Raw genomic sequence first — 16,089 nt, 5'->3', positions numbered from 1 at the left:
AACATACATTGTAAAGAATTTCCTTACTAAGGTTGTTGAATCACTATTGTCCCAGTTTGTTTCTGGTAAATTTAAGTCAACGGCCACTATTATTGTTCCCTCTTGAGTTTCATGTAAGGAATGTATGAATTCCTCAAGGTCATCACCACTTGACTTTGGTGGTCTATACACTCCAAAAATTATTATATGTTCTAGGGTCATCTTTATTGCCAAAGTTACGCAATCTATAGCATTGGTGTTATCACTGAATATGTAATAATCACAGGTCTCATAATGATCTTCAATCCCTATCATAATAGCTCAACCTGATTTTTTGTTAGAATGTCTGTTACAGTAAAACAATGATACCCTGACAGAACTGGTTTCCAGTCATTGTTCTTTAACAATGTTTCACAAATAATAACCACACTAATCTTGTGGGAATATAGCAAATTTTCCAATAAAATGCTTTAATATCATTACTCCTACAATTAACAACCATCAAAGATGCATCAAATGTTGCTATTTGTGAACTGCTAAATTTTTGACCTGGCAAAAATCCTGCCTTGTGTTTTTCAAATATTGTAGAATATCTGCTGCAAAAATTCTCTTCCCTGATTTTGACAAATGCACACCATCCTGTATGAACTTGTGTGCCCAAAATTAGGCTTGGATACACTACACATTTTCATTTTTAAAAATGGGACATTTTTTCATGCAGGTATTTACCCAAAAAATCTTTTCATTCACAGTGAAATGACTCTCCTTTCTAAACGTGATTTGTGAAAATATATCCTAACACCTGTACAAGTTGTACTATCTAAGAGGGCTTTTAGTTCCCTACTAAAAGTGTGTCCTTGTGGATGACATAATTTGATCTGACATGAATAAAAACAGATCCATGTTTCCTTACATTAAAGCATTCTAAGGCATGCATTACCACCTCTATTTTTGCTCCTGGCAAGCAAAACAATATTCAGTGTTCATTATCTTTTCTGCAAACATAAGTATTGGTTCCTCTAATAATTGAATCTCCATTTATAAGAATATCTTTTCTGACCAGATCTGATGAATCTTCAACTTCTAATTCACTAATATCTGTTCTATCAGTTGTTACAATGGAGTGATCTTCATCACCACTAATCTTAATAATACCACTGTTTTCATTGCTTATTACATTTGCAAGCATACAATCATTGTCCTTCTGGTTTTGTACATCCACAGCTTGAGCCATGTTGTCAACATCTGTCTTTCTCCTCTTTTTTCTTACAGTAATATTCTTCAGTCCTTCTACATTCAGGTTTTGATATTTTCATTTTAACCTGCCCCTTGCCTCTTTTTTTCTACCTTATATTTTGGAAAAAATGATGCGTTTTTCTGTAGACTGAAGTTTTTTGATAGGAAAATGTTGTTATTCCCTGCAATCTGTTTGTTACATGTCAGATTTCTGAATGCTTGTATTCAGAATTCCAAAGTTGTCAGTGGCATTATCTTGTTTCATAGGGGTTGAGTGACTTTACAGACAATAGACATATCCTTTCCTAAATATGTTCTATTTGCTGTTTGCCTAATATTATTTATCTCAATAGTCCAGTCATTAATATATGTAACAACAGCTCTCCAAGCCGTGCCAATTGCACAAGTACAATCGTCATTAGTAAGTCTAGATTTACTACTAATAAAAGCAAATCCTCCAACTTTTGACATGAGGAACACCAGTATTATCAGATGTTAACTTTAAACATACATAACCACAAGGATTCAGTAAACTCTGTGTAGGCTCCGTGTAGAGCCTGCATGGAGTGTACCCATGTACATGACTGAGATCAGAGCTTGGCAGCATGCAATGCATATTGATAAGGCACAGTGTGGTTAAACAAAGTTTTGTAGTGCGCACCAGTGCATCTGACTGCGAAACCTATCCGTGAATGTGGTTAGCACTTCCACATATTAAGAACAAAAAAACTCCTGCTGCTGGAAATGCTGAGCAGATCTATAGTTGTTTATTCAAACAAATAAAGCCACAAAGCTTTCAGGCTAATGACATTCTTCAGTGTATAAGTAACAGCTAGTGTAATCACATCTTTATTAAAAGAGATTCAAACTAAAACCATGTGACACAGCCCCAATCAAAAAGTAGAATCTATTAATTATTTAAATATGATACAAATAAGGAAATCAGCATCTAAAAGTACCATAAACACATTTCACATAACCTAAACCATAACAACACAGTGGTGTAATGGTCAGCATAGCATTCTTTGTTCTTGATTTTGGATTTCCTACTTTTCCAGTAGTGGTTTACCTCAGTGTCGGTCCTGTTTGTTGCTGACTTCCACATACTACTTAAATATACAGATTTTTGCGGAAAGTCCAGATGTTTGCCTCATATTTGTGGCCTGTTACTCATAAAACTCATGTGTTTACTGGCAAATCATTACAAAATCTTGGAGGACTGAATTCAGAAAATAATGACAGGCATTTGAGAGTCAGACTTTATATGCCTCAGAAGTGTCATGCTAATGCAACACCTGTTATTCCATCAAATGTCTAAGTTTGTAAGAGCAATATGTAAAAATTTCCCCTATATTTGGACCTTAGTCCCTCCATTATTTATTGCTTGGTCCAGATGTCTTACTCTCACAGGTTGCAAGCTATGCACTTCTGTATAAGCTTGCTGCCTGCAACAGGTTGATTGCAAGGGAATTTCTTCTCTCTTGTTTGATATAGATTATGATTATTTTTAATTAATATTGTATGTGTAATTCTTTACTGTTGTCTCTGTTTTTCCATGTTTGCATGACTGGACCACCCATGTATCAGACATGACCCAGACATCCAAAAATGGAGACTGGATGCATTCAATTAATAGTGCTGCACATCACACAAACCCAGTAAGCGAGGCTGCATTATTCTAATACCACAAAGTTAACAATGAATACTAATATAAGAGACTTCACATAACTAATGCTGTGGTGACAGGTGTTGAGTGATGGACTAGAGTGCAGATGGTCCTGGTTCCAGTACAGTGTAAGCAAACTTTTCTTATCCTGTTGTGACATTACAGATTATACAAATAAAGTGCTACACAGACAAGTATTACCTCAACATCCTTGTGGCAAGAGCTGTAAGTTTAGGACTACTGTTCACATGGTCCTTGGTTCAAATACTGTGTATTCCACATACATTTTGCACTTGCTCCATGGCAAATTATATTTACTTCCATGTATAATACCTGACATATGCTGTGGTGGTACGACAGTAGTGTTGTTACCTCACAGCAAGAGGTTCTCCCGTTCGATTCTCGGCTTGGCTTGGAAATGCCTTCTGTGTGGAGTCTGCATGTCCTCCCCGCGGTTGGGTAGCATTTGAAAGACATGCGTGCGTAAATGGGCATGCCTTCGTTGAAGGATGGGTGTCGAGCTGGCACCTCGGCATTTCGTAAAAAATCTACTGCCAATCATTAGCGGACCGGTGTTCCGCTGTGGCAACCCCTTACCGGGAAAAAGCTGAAAGACAAACAACAACATAATACCTGACATAGTTTTGCTGATATGACAAAATGTTGATGAATGTATAATTCTGCTCTCTCAGTTGAATAACAGATTTGCACAAGTGGCTGGATATGAACTAAGTCTGGAATTGCATTGCTTGAGAATGCATACTGTATACTGTTTTGTACATTTGAAAAAGCTGCGCTCTGCTTATCATCGCACAAACATGGTAAAACAAGTGAATTTGTGCAATGGTAAGCGGAGCACACCTTTTTCAAATGTAGCAAAATGCACACAGTTCACATGCTCAATAAGCACAATTGGTGGGAAAACATGCTATTTCAAGTGGAATTGGTGGGAAATGTACATTAGACATTGAGCATGATCTTTTGTAGGCATGGCTGGTATCATTAGAGAGGCTGTTCACTTCTGGGGCAATGCTGGGGTGTTCAGGAGTCCAATGATCATGGCCCCTACTTCCTGCAGGGAAACTATACAGGCTCTCAATACAAATCTGAAGCCTGGTATAGTTTGGCAAGGGCTCTGTCCAGTGCAACTGGTATCCAATGCACTGGAAACAATGTCATCACCATTTTAATGACCTCCAGTGGAGGAAACGGGATACCCTTGATCATTGGATCAGGGCCTGTCAGGCAGGGAACACCCCACAGATGTGTAAGTTTTCATGGCATTTATTAATTGTAAATATTAAAGCTGAATATGGTAAAAACTGGTATTCATAATGCTTTTCTTTTTTTTACTTTCTTTCCACAGCTGCAGAAGAAAGGGCCTCGAATGTGAGGTCCCATGCCAGACCACTGGTCAGGATGAGAGAAGCCCGTGGTATGTAACTATAAATATATGTAAAGTACTGTTGTTGCAGCCTTAACAGTTAAAGATGAATTACTTGTTATATCATACAGTGGTCTAAAATTGGGAATGCATACCTGAACTGTAAAAGCAAGTATGCATGCATTACTCTGTAGCGTAGTGCTCAACTGTCCATATTTTTGCTGAATATTCACATTTATGACTCACTGTTTTGGTCTGTTCATAGAAAGATTTATGTTTATCTGGCAAATAACTGATATTGCAGTCACTAAATAATGAGTGTCAAAATGTATGATAACACAAATCCTATGCAACTTTCCACGTTTGTAAGAGCATCTTTTAAAATATGATCTGAAGTAGGCAGACTTCATTCGTCTGCAACCTGTGGGTATCGGATCCGACCTCGGATCCGAGCCGGCAATTCAAAAGCTTAGGCTCTGAGCTCCTAGCTCCTCCCTCTTACCCATAACCCCTTGCCAAGCCCTGACTGACCCCAGATTTCGTTTGCCGCTTTTCAAGTAGCTACGGAATTCCAGAGCTCCTGGCGTTGGTGAAGATAAGAACTATTTTTTTGACTAAAAAAGTTTTAAAAATCTTTAATGTTATGTGATCCTATCTCGCCTACATTCTGACTGATGGGTTCGGAGCCGATCCCTCGGCTCCGACTCGGCACGCTTATGCCAAAGAGCGAAGTCTCTTATTGGCTGAGCTTACTATATCCCAGGATGCACCACTACCAGTCCCCCAGATCTCGTTTGCCGCTAACAAGTGAAGACGTGGTCTCGAGCTGGCTGAGCTAAGTAGTGATTATTTTCACTAACTTCCTGTCAGGAATTTCTTTATACTTCAACTAAAAGCTGTTTTAACAGCTATCTTGTGTTTTGAGTGCGTTTGGAGAAATTTACTTGGTAAATTCTTGTGTTGTGAGTGTTGTTTGACTAGAAGTACCTCTTGTGTGGAAAGGCCTTTCCTGGTCTTTTTGGTTGTTAGGTGACTTCTGTTCTATTTAGGGATCTCGGATCCTTTATGCTGGTGATAGTTTCTCTTTCTTTAAAAAGAAGGACAAAGCAGAGAAAATTTCTTTTTCTGTCATAGTTACAGTGTTTGTACTGTGTTTGGCTAGTTCACTGAATAATTTACCGGAATGTCTCAGGTTCCTAGGCCTTCAGGCTTTAAAAAGTGCACCAAGTGCAACTTTAAAATGTCTATAACAGATGACCACTCTCTCTGTGTTTATTGTTTGGGTGCAAAACATTTGCAGGAGTCCTGCAGCGTGTGTCACGCTTTTTCCTCGAGGTCCTCCAAGAGAGAAAAAATAAGCTTATATTAAAAGGCCTTATAAAACCCTCCTTTGAAGAAGCTTTAGCATCCTCTCCTTCTCCTGCTAAAAAGAAAAGGGCGTCGGCTCCGACCAGTCCGTCGGATCCGACCGCCAAAAGACATAGGCAGGCTTCTCCTTCGGCTCCAAGGACTTCGGAGCCGAGGGCGGAACGGTCTGCCTCGATGCCACCAGTCTCGACTCCTCTGGCTTCGGAGCCGATGGCTGGGGCATCGAGAGGCGGGTCACCTTCGTCGGCTCCACTGGTCTCGGAGCCGATGAAGGTTGTCCGCTCAGACACTTCCTCCTCGGCGCCTAAGTCCTCCTCGGCACCGATGGAAGCTAGTTTGGGTATTCCTTCGGCGCTGATAGTCATCGAGTCGCCTCGGAGCCGGTCCCCTAGCCCCTTGGGGCCGTTGGAGAGGCCATCTCGAACCCGTTCAGTATCCTCTAGGTCATCGAGGATGTCAGATTCGGACATTAACAGGGTGCTCCAAAGACTGTTCCAGTCCCCAGTCTTTCAAAAATTTGTTTCGGCTCCGACCCAGTTGGCTTCGGAGCCGACAGCCCATGCCCATGTCATTACCATTCCTCCTCCGACCGCCCGGCTCCGTGAGCAGGTGCTGTTGGAGCCGGTGGAGGTCTTAGGGTCGGCTCCGACCCTTACTCCAACCCCGGCCTTCGGGTCCGAGTTTGGCACACGGACTTCTTCGGCTGGACCCGGGGGTGACGTTTCGGGACCTATGTTGTCGGTTCCGAGCCTCCCTCTCGGTGCTTCGGCTGCGGGACTTCCGTCTGCTATCATGGCTCTGGGGACCGGACACTCCCAGGATTCTGGGGGTCCGGCTTTCAGAGCTATGAGGAGTGCCTTGGCCAAGTCTTCTTCGGCCATCTCTCCGACTTTACTGGCACCTTCCCTGGGTGTGGAGACTGGGTCTTTGGCAGTTCCCCTGTCCTTAGGCAGCGGAGCCCCGGGGCCTGAGGTTACCCCCTCTGGGGGTTCCCCTCCTCCTGAGGGTTCTTCGGAGTTGTCTTCAGAGGAGCCCCCAAGGAAGAGATCGTGAAAGAGGAAGCACGTGGACTCCCCCGAGTCTCTTACATCGGACACTGATCTTGATGATGCGGAGGGGTCCCCAAAGTCGTCCTCGGATGATGTCTCATTTGCAGACATTTTAGAGATCCTCAAACAACGAGGCGGCTGGATGTCCAAACCCCCCTCTGCTGATGAGTCAGTGCTTCTCAAGGCCTTTGGGGCTCAGCCCTCCGCCTCCTGGGTGTCTCCGCCCTTCGAGCTCCTGGATTTGGTTTGTCGGAGGGCGTGGGAACATCCAGATACCATGGAACCAGTGCCTTCTCGTCCTAACAAATTTTTGTCTGCCCCACCCGAGAAGGAGTTCCTGACTAAAGGCGTGGCTGTAGATGCCATGGTGGTGGCATCTGCTACACAACAGGACGTGGCAGAGGCTTCAACGTCCATCCATCCTCCTAATAAGGAGTCTAGGAGCATGGACCGTACGGAAGCACCCTGACTTCAGCGGCCTTTACTTTAAGGTCCCTGAATTATTTGGCACATTTTACCAGGCTACAGAGGGATCTGGTCAAGGAGCTGTCAGATTCCTCTCGGGTAACCTACCTGAGCAGCTAGCCCAGTCGGTTAGCTCTCAGTTGGCTATCCTTACTTCAATTTCTAACTCGTCCATGAGGCTCATTTCATATGCGGCCGAAGGGGCGGTAGAGCGGCAGGCACAGGCGTGGCTCACGGAGACAAGCCTGGCTCCGTTGTGTCATTTTGCAGAGGCCTTCAAGTCTTCCTTCGCCGACGCTCCCTTTGATGGGTCCTCTTTGTTTGGACCTAAGGTTAAAGACACTCTTACCCGCTATGAGCAGGAGGGAAAAACTTTATCTGCCGTAGGTGCACGTTATTCCACTCCCTTTCGGCCTTATCCCAAGGCTAAAGGAGGAGGGAAGATGTGGTTCCGTAAATCACGTAAGTTTTTTCCTCAACAGCAGGAAGATTCCCCTTCCAGAGGCAGAGGACGGGGAAATTTTTCTGGGAGATGCCGTCCCAGAGGCGGCAGAGGGCCCCGCAATTCTGGAGACCGCGAGTCCTTTCGTGGCTCTTCAGCCTCCCACACTTCATGAGGGATTGCCCGGCTGTGCTGCTCCGGAGCCAGTCGGGTGCCATTTTGCCAAGCACCTAAAAGCCTGAGAGTCTATCACTCAGGACAGATGGGTGCTTCGGATTATTGCTGGAGGTTACACCATTCCCTTCACACACTCACCCCCACCGTCCAAAAAAATCCCGGACCCACCACCCAGTCAAAGGGAAATTGCAGCCACAGAAGCGTTAAAGCTGCTAGAAAAAGGAGTCATCCAACCGGTCCCCACAGACCAGATCGGATCCGAAATTACTCAAGGTTCTTTTAGTGCCAAAAAAGACAGGGGACCTGAGACCAATATTGGATCTCAGCAGACTAAACCAATCCGTCACGAAATCCAAATTCCGAATGGTCACGTTACAATCCATTCTCCCATTGTTGGAGAAGGATGTTTGGATGTGCTCCATAGATCTCAAGGACGCCTATTATCACATACCGATACATCGGGCGTTCAGGAAGTATCTGCGCTTCAGCCTGGGAGACAGTCATTTCCAATTTTGTGCACTGCCCTTTGGTCTCACCACAGCCCCCAGGGTGTTCACCAAGTGTTTGGCAGTAGTGACTGCTCACCTGAGGAGTCTCGGATTCCAAGTGTTTCCCTATCTGGATGACTGGCTCCTGACTGCCACCACCAGGCATCTACTACTAGAGAACCTTCAAGCCACCATCTCCCTGGGTGCTTCCCTGGGAATTACATTCAACTGGTCAAAGTCTGTCTTGCTGCCCTCTCAGCGCATAAGGTTCATAGGAACAGAGATAGACTCAAAATTGATGCGCGTCTTTCTTCCTACCGAAAGGATTCTAACTTTATAAGGTCAAGTTCAAGCCCTGCTTTCAAGATCCAAAGCCCCAGCCAGGATGGTCCTGCAACTTTTAGGTTCAATGTCTGCCACGGTTCTCCTAGTTCCTCTGGCAAGATTGCACATGAGGATTCTTCAGTGGCTATTATCGACTCAATGGTCCTTTCAGAATCTTCCCCTCAATCACCCCATTATGATTACAGAAACGTGCAAACAGGACCTCCGCTGGTGGCTTCACCCATCCAATCTGAATCAGGGAAGACCTTTTGTTATCCCCCCTCCGGTGGCCACCCTGACGACGGATGCCTCCCAGACAGGGTGGGGGGGCATTGTCTGGGCAGGTTAGTTCAGGGTTCCTGGCTTCCAGACGAAACCTTTCTCCACATCAATGTGTTGGAGATGAGGGCTGTACTTCTGTCCCTACAGGCTCTCCACAAGTTTCTCCCTCAAGGCATTATCGCTATCCACACAGACAACATGTCGGTGGTCTGGTATCTAAACAAACAAGGAGGGACCAGATCTTACCCCCTTTGCAGAGAGGCCATGAGGGTGTGGGAATGGGCTGTAGCTACCAACCGCTTCTTGGTAGCGACCCACATTCCAGGGAAATCCAATATATTGGCAGACAGATTAAGCAGGACAATTCTCTCTCCTCATGAGTGGTCCCTGAACGAAACAGTAGCAGCTCAGGTTTTCAGAAGATGGGGGACGCCGTGCTGCGACCTGTTTGCAACACCACAAAACACAAAGTGCAAAAGGTTCTTCTCCTTGACTCCACATCAGGGGGAGGCAGCTATGGATGCTCTAGCACAACCTTGGCCAACAGGGCTACTTTATGCTTTTCCTCCGGTTCCACTTCTCCCCAAAGTCATTCAGAAAGCTTCTCAATTGGGTTCCACAATGATACTAATTGCTCCGTACTGGCCTCGTCAGGTATGGTTCCCCTACCTGAAGAAACATGCGGTGGACGATCCTTGGGTTTTGGATCTAACCCGGATCTGCTAATTCATCAGTCGGGACGACAACACCAGTCCCTTCGCACGTTGAAGTTGACAGCTTGGCTCCTCCACTTCCGACTTTAGTCAGAAATCACACCTTAGACCCGGAAGTTATTCACATTTTATCTTCGCCCACAAACCCACCACTAAGAAATTGTACCTCAGTAAGTGGAAGAGGTTTGCTATCTGGGCTCAACTCAGGGCTTAGACCCTATCACTGCCCGATTCCAGAGGTTCTGAAATTTTTAACATCCTTGTTTAATCAAGGATCTTCAGTCTCTACTATTAAAGTCCAACTTGCAGCTATCTCTAAATTTCACGAATTCATGGATCCACCGTTGATGAGCAGCAGATTATGCAAAACTTTCATTAAAGGTGCGGGGCTGTTAAGACCCCCAGTTTTTCATCCTGCGCCTCCGTGGGATCTTGATTTGGTGCTTCGTGCCTTAACATCTTCCCCTTTCGAACCGGCTGCTACATGTGAGTTAAAATATCTGTCTTGGAAAACTGCCTTCTTAGTTGCAATTACCTCTGCAAGAAGGGTTTCAGAGCTTCAAGCCCTATCTATCAAACCACCGTACTTGATTTTTCACAAGGATAGAGTATCACTTAGGCCTAACTCATCTTTTGTCCCAAAGGTTTGTTCTAATCTCTGTCTCCAGCAATCTCTAGAGCTACCAGTTTTCTTTCCAAAATTCTCCAACGAAGCAGAGTACACTCTCCATAAATTGGATGTTCACAGGCAATTGCGCTTCTATCTAGACAGGACTCAGAAAATTCGTAAATCAGACCAGTTGTTTGTGTCCTTTTCAGACAATAAATTGGGTAAAACCATCACAAAAGCTACTATCTCCAAATGGATTAGAGATTGTATAACTCAGGCTTATTCCTCTTCAAATAAGCAACTTACAACATCTATCAAAGCTCACTCTACCAGAGCTATGGCTACTTCTATCGTCTTTCATTCCAAGCTCGCTGTTTCTGAGATTTGTGCTGCGGCTACTTGGTCCAACCCGCACACTTTCATTTCCCACTATAAATTGGATGTGGCATCTAAAGGGCGAGCATCATTTGGTTCCACGGTACTCAGGAGTGTTTTCCAGTGAGCCATCCAGGATTCAGGTGCTAGGGACGCTGTCCCATCAGTCAGAATGTAGGCGAGATAGGATCACATAACATCTTTTAGTTATGTACTCACCATAACTTCAGATGTTTGGGATCCATCTCGCCTACATTCCTAATACCCACCCTCCTTCCCCCGGCCTTGGAGATCAGAAGAGATTGAACGGTTTTGAGTTCTACTGTTTTATCTTGTTTTCATCTGACGATGTTATATAAGCAGTGCGTGCATGTGTGCATGTATGCGGACAAACTAGATCTGGGGGACTGGTAGTGGTGCATCCTGGGATATAGTAAGCTCAGCCAATAAGAGACTTCGCTCTTTGGCATAAGCGTGCCGAGTCGGAGCCGAGGGATCGGCTCCGAACCCATCAGTCAGAATGTAGGCGAGATGGATCCCAAACATCTGAAGTTATGGTGAGTACATAACTAAAAGTTTTCTTTCTTGGATCCGTCCCATCCCTTGAGTGCTTCGGGTACTTCGGACCCGACCTCTCGGAGCCGAGGGCCGAGCCTCGGATCCGAGGGAGCTGGTGTGTCTTCGGCTCCGTCCAGGTCGGAGCACACCGGCCTCTCGGATCCGACGGTTTCGGCTCCGACTCCGATCCGTGCGTCGGATCCGAGTGGGGGTCGGCTCTCGGGGCTTAGAGAAGCTGGCTCCCCCTCGGCTTTCGACGTAGTGGAAAGGGCACTGTCGAGGACATCCGGACCCCCGGTCCCTGCCACGGCTCCATCCCGCACTCCATTGCAGTTGGGCCAGGCCCCCACCAGCCGGTCCCAGGGACAGCCCGCCTCGATGTCCCAAGTGGTTCCCTTGGAACATCCAACTGCTGAAGAGTACTCCTCGGACAGCCCCCCCGATGAAGTACCTCGGGAGAGTAAGTGCAAAAGGAGGCACATGGACACGCCTGAGTCCGTCACTGAAGACACAGACTTGGATGAAGGGGAAGGCTCCCCTAGGTCACCCCCTGAGGATGTCTCATTTGGAGACATCATGGAGATGTTAAGGATCAGGGGGGGGTGGTCTGCCCCAAGGCTTCTTCGACGAGTCTGTGTTCTTGGAGGCATTCGAGGCGGGCCCTTCTACCTCTTGGGTGTCCCCTCCTGCTGACCCCCTGGTGGATCTTATTTCCATCAGGGCGTGGAAGGATCCGGACACCATTGAGCCTATCCTAAGTGCCCGGACCGCGTTCTTTCCCCACCTCCGGACCGCACCCACTGGAGTAAGGGTCCCCCAGTAGATGCCATGATGATGGCTGCAGCCACGAAGAGGGAATTGGCCCAGGAGAGTCCCTCCATGCATCCTCCGGGCAAGGAGTCCCGTTCGATGGATCGCATTGAAAGCGAGTTTTAGTTCAGCAACCTTCTCCTTGAGAGCTGAACTACATGGCACATGTCATTAGGATGCAGCGGGATCTGATTAAAGAATACGCTGCATCTCCCCGAGTCCATCTCGAGTGAGGATAAACAGGTTTACTCCACCCGAATGGCCACTCTCAGATCAGTTTCCAATACATCTATGCGGCTACTTTCTCATGCTACTGAGGGAGCCGCTAGAGCCAGCGGAGCAGGCCTAGTCATGAGGCAACAGGCCTGGCTCCGCCATTGTGATTTTGCAGAGCCCTTCAAGGCGACCTTCGAATGCCCCTTCGATGGTTCTGCCTTGTTTGGCAAGACTGTTCGAGACATTAGTCCAGAGCGAAAGGACGGAAGACGCTGTCTGCCGTCGGAGTCCGCTTCTCAGCTCCCCAGAGGTCCTTCTCTAAGAACCAAAAGGGACAGAAGAAGATGTGGTTCCGGAAGTCGCAGCAGTCCCAACCTGCTCTGGACAACCAGTCCTTCCGTGGCAGAGGAGGACGGGAGGTCGTGCTAGAGGCAGGGGGCTCCTGGCAACTTTGGGTCCAGAGAACCTTTCTCTGATAGACCCGCAGCAGCCCTGAAGGGTTGCCCGGCTGTCCGTCTCTGGAGGCAGTCGGGGCGGTTCGAGGCACCTGACTTCTTGGGAGTCCATAACAACAGACAGTTGGGTGCTTGAGTCATATCCAGAGGATATTCAATTCCCTATTCAAGGTTCCCAAATCTCGCAGCCTCCCAGATGTTCCACCCGACCAAAGGGAGGTGGCAGCTATCGAACTCGAACAGCTGCTAGGAAAAAGTGCCATCCAGCGCGTCCCGAGATCAAACCGGATTAGGGTTTTACTCCAGGTTCTTTTGGTGCCAAAGAAGACGGGGACTTAAGACCAATCTTAGACCTTTCCCAGCTGAACCTGCCAGTAAGCAAGCAAAAGTTGCGGATGGTCACCCTGCAATCTATACTTCCCCCCTTGAGGGAGAACGACTGGATGTGCTCCATAGACCTCAAGGACACGTACTACCACATTCGGATGGACAGACGATCCAGGAGGTTTCTTCGCTTCCGGCTGGGAGCCAGTCATTATCAGTTCAGGGTCCTCCCCTTTGGTCTCACCTCAGCCCCAGGGTGTTTACCAAGGTGCTAGCGGTGGTAGCGGCCCACCTGAGGCTCCAGGGATTACAGGTCTTTCCGTACCTGGACGACTGGCTCCTGACGGCATCATCAAGGCATCTTCTGTGCTCAGCCAGGGATTACTTTCTTCAACTAGCACCAAGGCTGGGCATCACGATCAACTGGGAGAAATCTTTTCTGAACCCCACACAAGTTATAGATTTCATAGGAGGAAGACTAAACACCAGATCAATGCGAGCCTTCCTCACCCCAGACCGTATTGCCAGCCTGAAATGTCATGTGACAGCGATCCTGCAACCATCTCCAACTGCAGCTTCGGTCCTGAGGGCCCTAGGTTCTATGGCGGCAGCTATTCTGCTTCTCATTCATGCCCGTTTACGCATGCGGGTTCTTCAATGGACCCTTCAAGTTCAGTGGTCCCCTCTTTGTACTTCTCTAAACGCTCCGATTGCAGTCAGCAGAGCGTGCAGGGACTCCCTTCTTTGGTGGCTTCTTTCTCCGGAGCCCCTGGCAGGGAGACCTTTTTGCGCTGCATTTCCCCAAGCCACAGTGACCACGGACGCTTCTTGCCTCGGGTGGGGGGGGCATTCTGCGGGAAAGATTGTCCAAGGCACGTGGAATCCCACAGAGATGTCATTGCATATAAATGTCCTGGAAATGAGGGCGGTGCTCCTAGCGTTGCAAGCACTTCACCACGTTCTTCCTTCAGGGACTATTGCGATTCAGACAGACAACATGTCGGTAGTCTGGTATATCAACAAACAGGGAGGAACCAGGTCTTACCCCTTTGTCGAGAGGCCATGAGAGTCTGGGAATGGGCAATTTCCACCAAACGCTTTCTGGTAGCAACGCACATTCCGGGAAAGTCCAACATCCTTGCGGACAAGCTCAGTCGCACCATCCTTTCTCCACACGAGTGGTCTCTCAATCCTCAAGTAGCGAAGAAGATTTTTGCCGTTTGGGGCAACCCTGTTGCGATCTTTTGCCTCTCCTCAAACGCCAAATGCGACAATTTGTTCGCTCTGCTTCCCCCACCAGGTGAGTTCCCAAGAGATGCTCTGGTGCATGCTTGGCCTCCCGGTCTCCTTTATGCCTACCCTCCACTTCCTCTGATGCAGAGGCTTCTGCAGAAAGCCAACAGTTTGGGGAGCAGAATGATTCTCATTGCCCCATTCTGGCCTCGACAACCTTGGTTCCCTTCGTATGGTCTCACAAAATCAATCCACCATGGATTCTGGATCCAATTTCGGATCTCATCTCTCACCCTCTGGGAATGTCAGTTCCCAATCTGCGGACCCTGAAGTTGACAGCTTGGCTGCTCCAGTTCCATCCTTAATTAGGACTCCCGGTATCTCATCACCGGTCAAGGCCATTTTAGTGGCAGCTCATAAACCTTCCACCAGGCAGGTTTATCGGAGTAAATGGAAGAGATTCTCTATATGGGCAGTACAGAGAACTTTGGATCCTTTCTCGGCACCTATGTCAGCGGTGCTGGATTTTCTAACAGACCTCTTTCATCAAGGGGCTAGTTCTTCCACGATTAAGGTACAGTTGGCAGCTATCTCGCATTATCACATTGGTCATGACACAGCTCCCCTTATGATGGCGAAATTATGCAAAACATTTATCAAAGGAGTTTTTTTGTTGAGGCCTCCAGTCAAGGAGGTTGTACCACCCTGGGACTTGTCTTTAGTCCTGCAAGCCCTTACTGCTCCTCCCTTCGAGCCTGCAGCTTCTACTGATTTAAAGTACCTTTCCTGGAAGACTGCCTTCCTGGTAGCTATCACTTCAGCCAGAAGAGTGTCTGAGCTTCAGGCTCTGTGCGTCAAACCGCCTTACCTTTCTTTCTTCCCTGATAGGGTGTGCCTCAGGACCAATCCTTCTTTTCTTCCGAAGGTCTCTTCTGAATCCAATATTAACCAGTCAATCAATTTACCTGTGTTTTTTCCCAAGTACTCAAACAAAGGAGAATACAAATTGCATTCCTTGGATGTTCATAGACAATTACGTTTTTATATTAACAGAACAGCTGGCCACAGGAAATCAGATCAGCTGTTCGTCTCCTTTGCTAAATTTGCCCTGGGTAAAGCAGTATCTAAAGTCACACTATCTAAGTGGATTGCTAATTGTATTCTGCAGGCATATGACACTTCAGGCAGACCTGCTCCTCAGAGGGTTACGGCTCATTCTACTAGGGCAGTTTCCACGTCAGCCGCCTTTAAGTCCCGTGTATCATTGGATGATATCTGCTGCAGCTACTTGGGCCTCGCCTCATACTTTTATTTCTCATTACAAGGTGGATGTTGTTTCTAGAGGAAGAGCATCCTTTGGCTCAGCGGTGCTCCGGAACATCCTTCCATGACGGCCGCCCAAGATTCAGGTAGCTAGAGACTCTGTCCCACAGGTTGCAGATGAATGAAGTCTGCCTACTTCAGATTTAGAAGTTATGTACTCACCATAACGTTCCATCTGAGTAGGTGACTTCATTCGATGTAACTATCCCCTCCATCCCCCTGACCTTTATAGAGCGAGTATTTATGCTGTTTTAGTGTACTGTTGTCAGTATTTTGAGGCAAACTCAATCTGAGGTCAGTCAGGGCTTGGCAAGGGGTTATGGGTAAGAGGAAGGAGCTAGGAGCTTGGAGCCTAAGCTTTTGAATTGCCGGCTCGGATCTGAGGTCGGATCCGATACCCACAGGTTGCATCCGAATGAAGTCACCTACTCAGATGGAACGTTATGGTGAGTACATAACTTCTAATTCCTATTTATGGGTCATTGTATCCCCATTATTTTATGATCTGTGCAGATATCCTGCTCTAAATGGTTGACAGGTATGATTTGTAACACAAAGCAACAGTTATACATTGTCAAATAACAGTGAACATGAATCTATAAAGTATAAAAT

Source organism: Protopterus annectens, chromosome 2.part2 (genome assembly GCF_019279795.1).
Source record: "Protopterus annectens isolate FY-2018-M chromosome 2.part2, PAN1.0, whole genome shotgun sequence".
Classification (NCBI taxonomy): domain Eukaryota; kingdom Metazoa; phylum Chordata; order Ceratodontiformes; family Protopteridae; genus Protopterus; species Protopterus annectens.
This window is presented reverse-complemented; position numbering follows the sequence as displayed.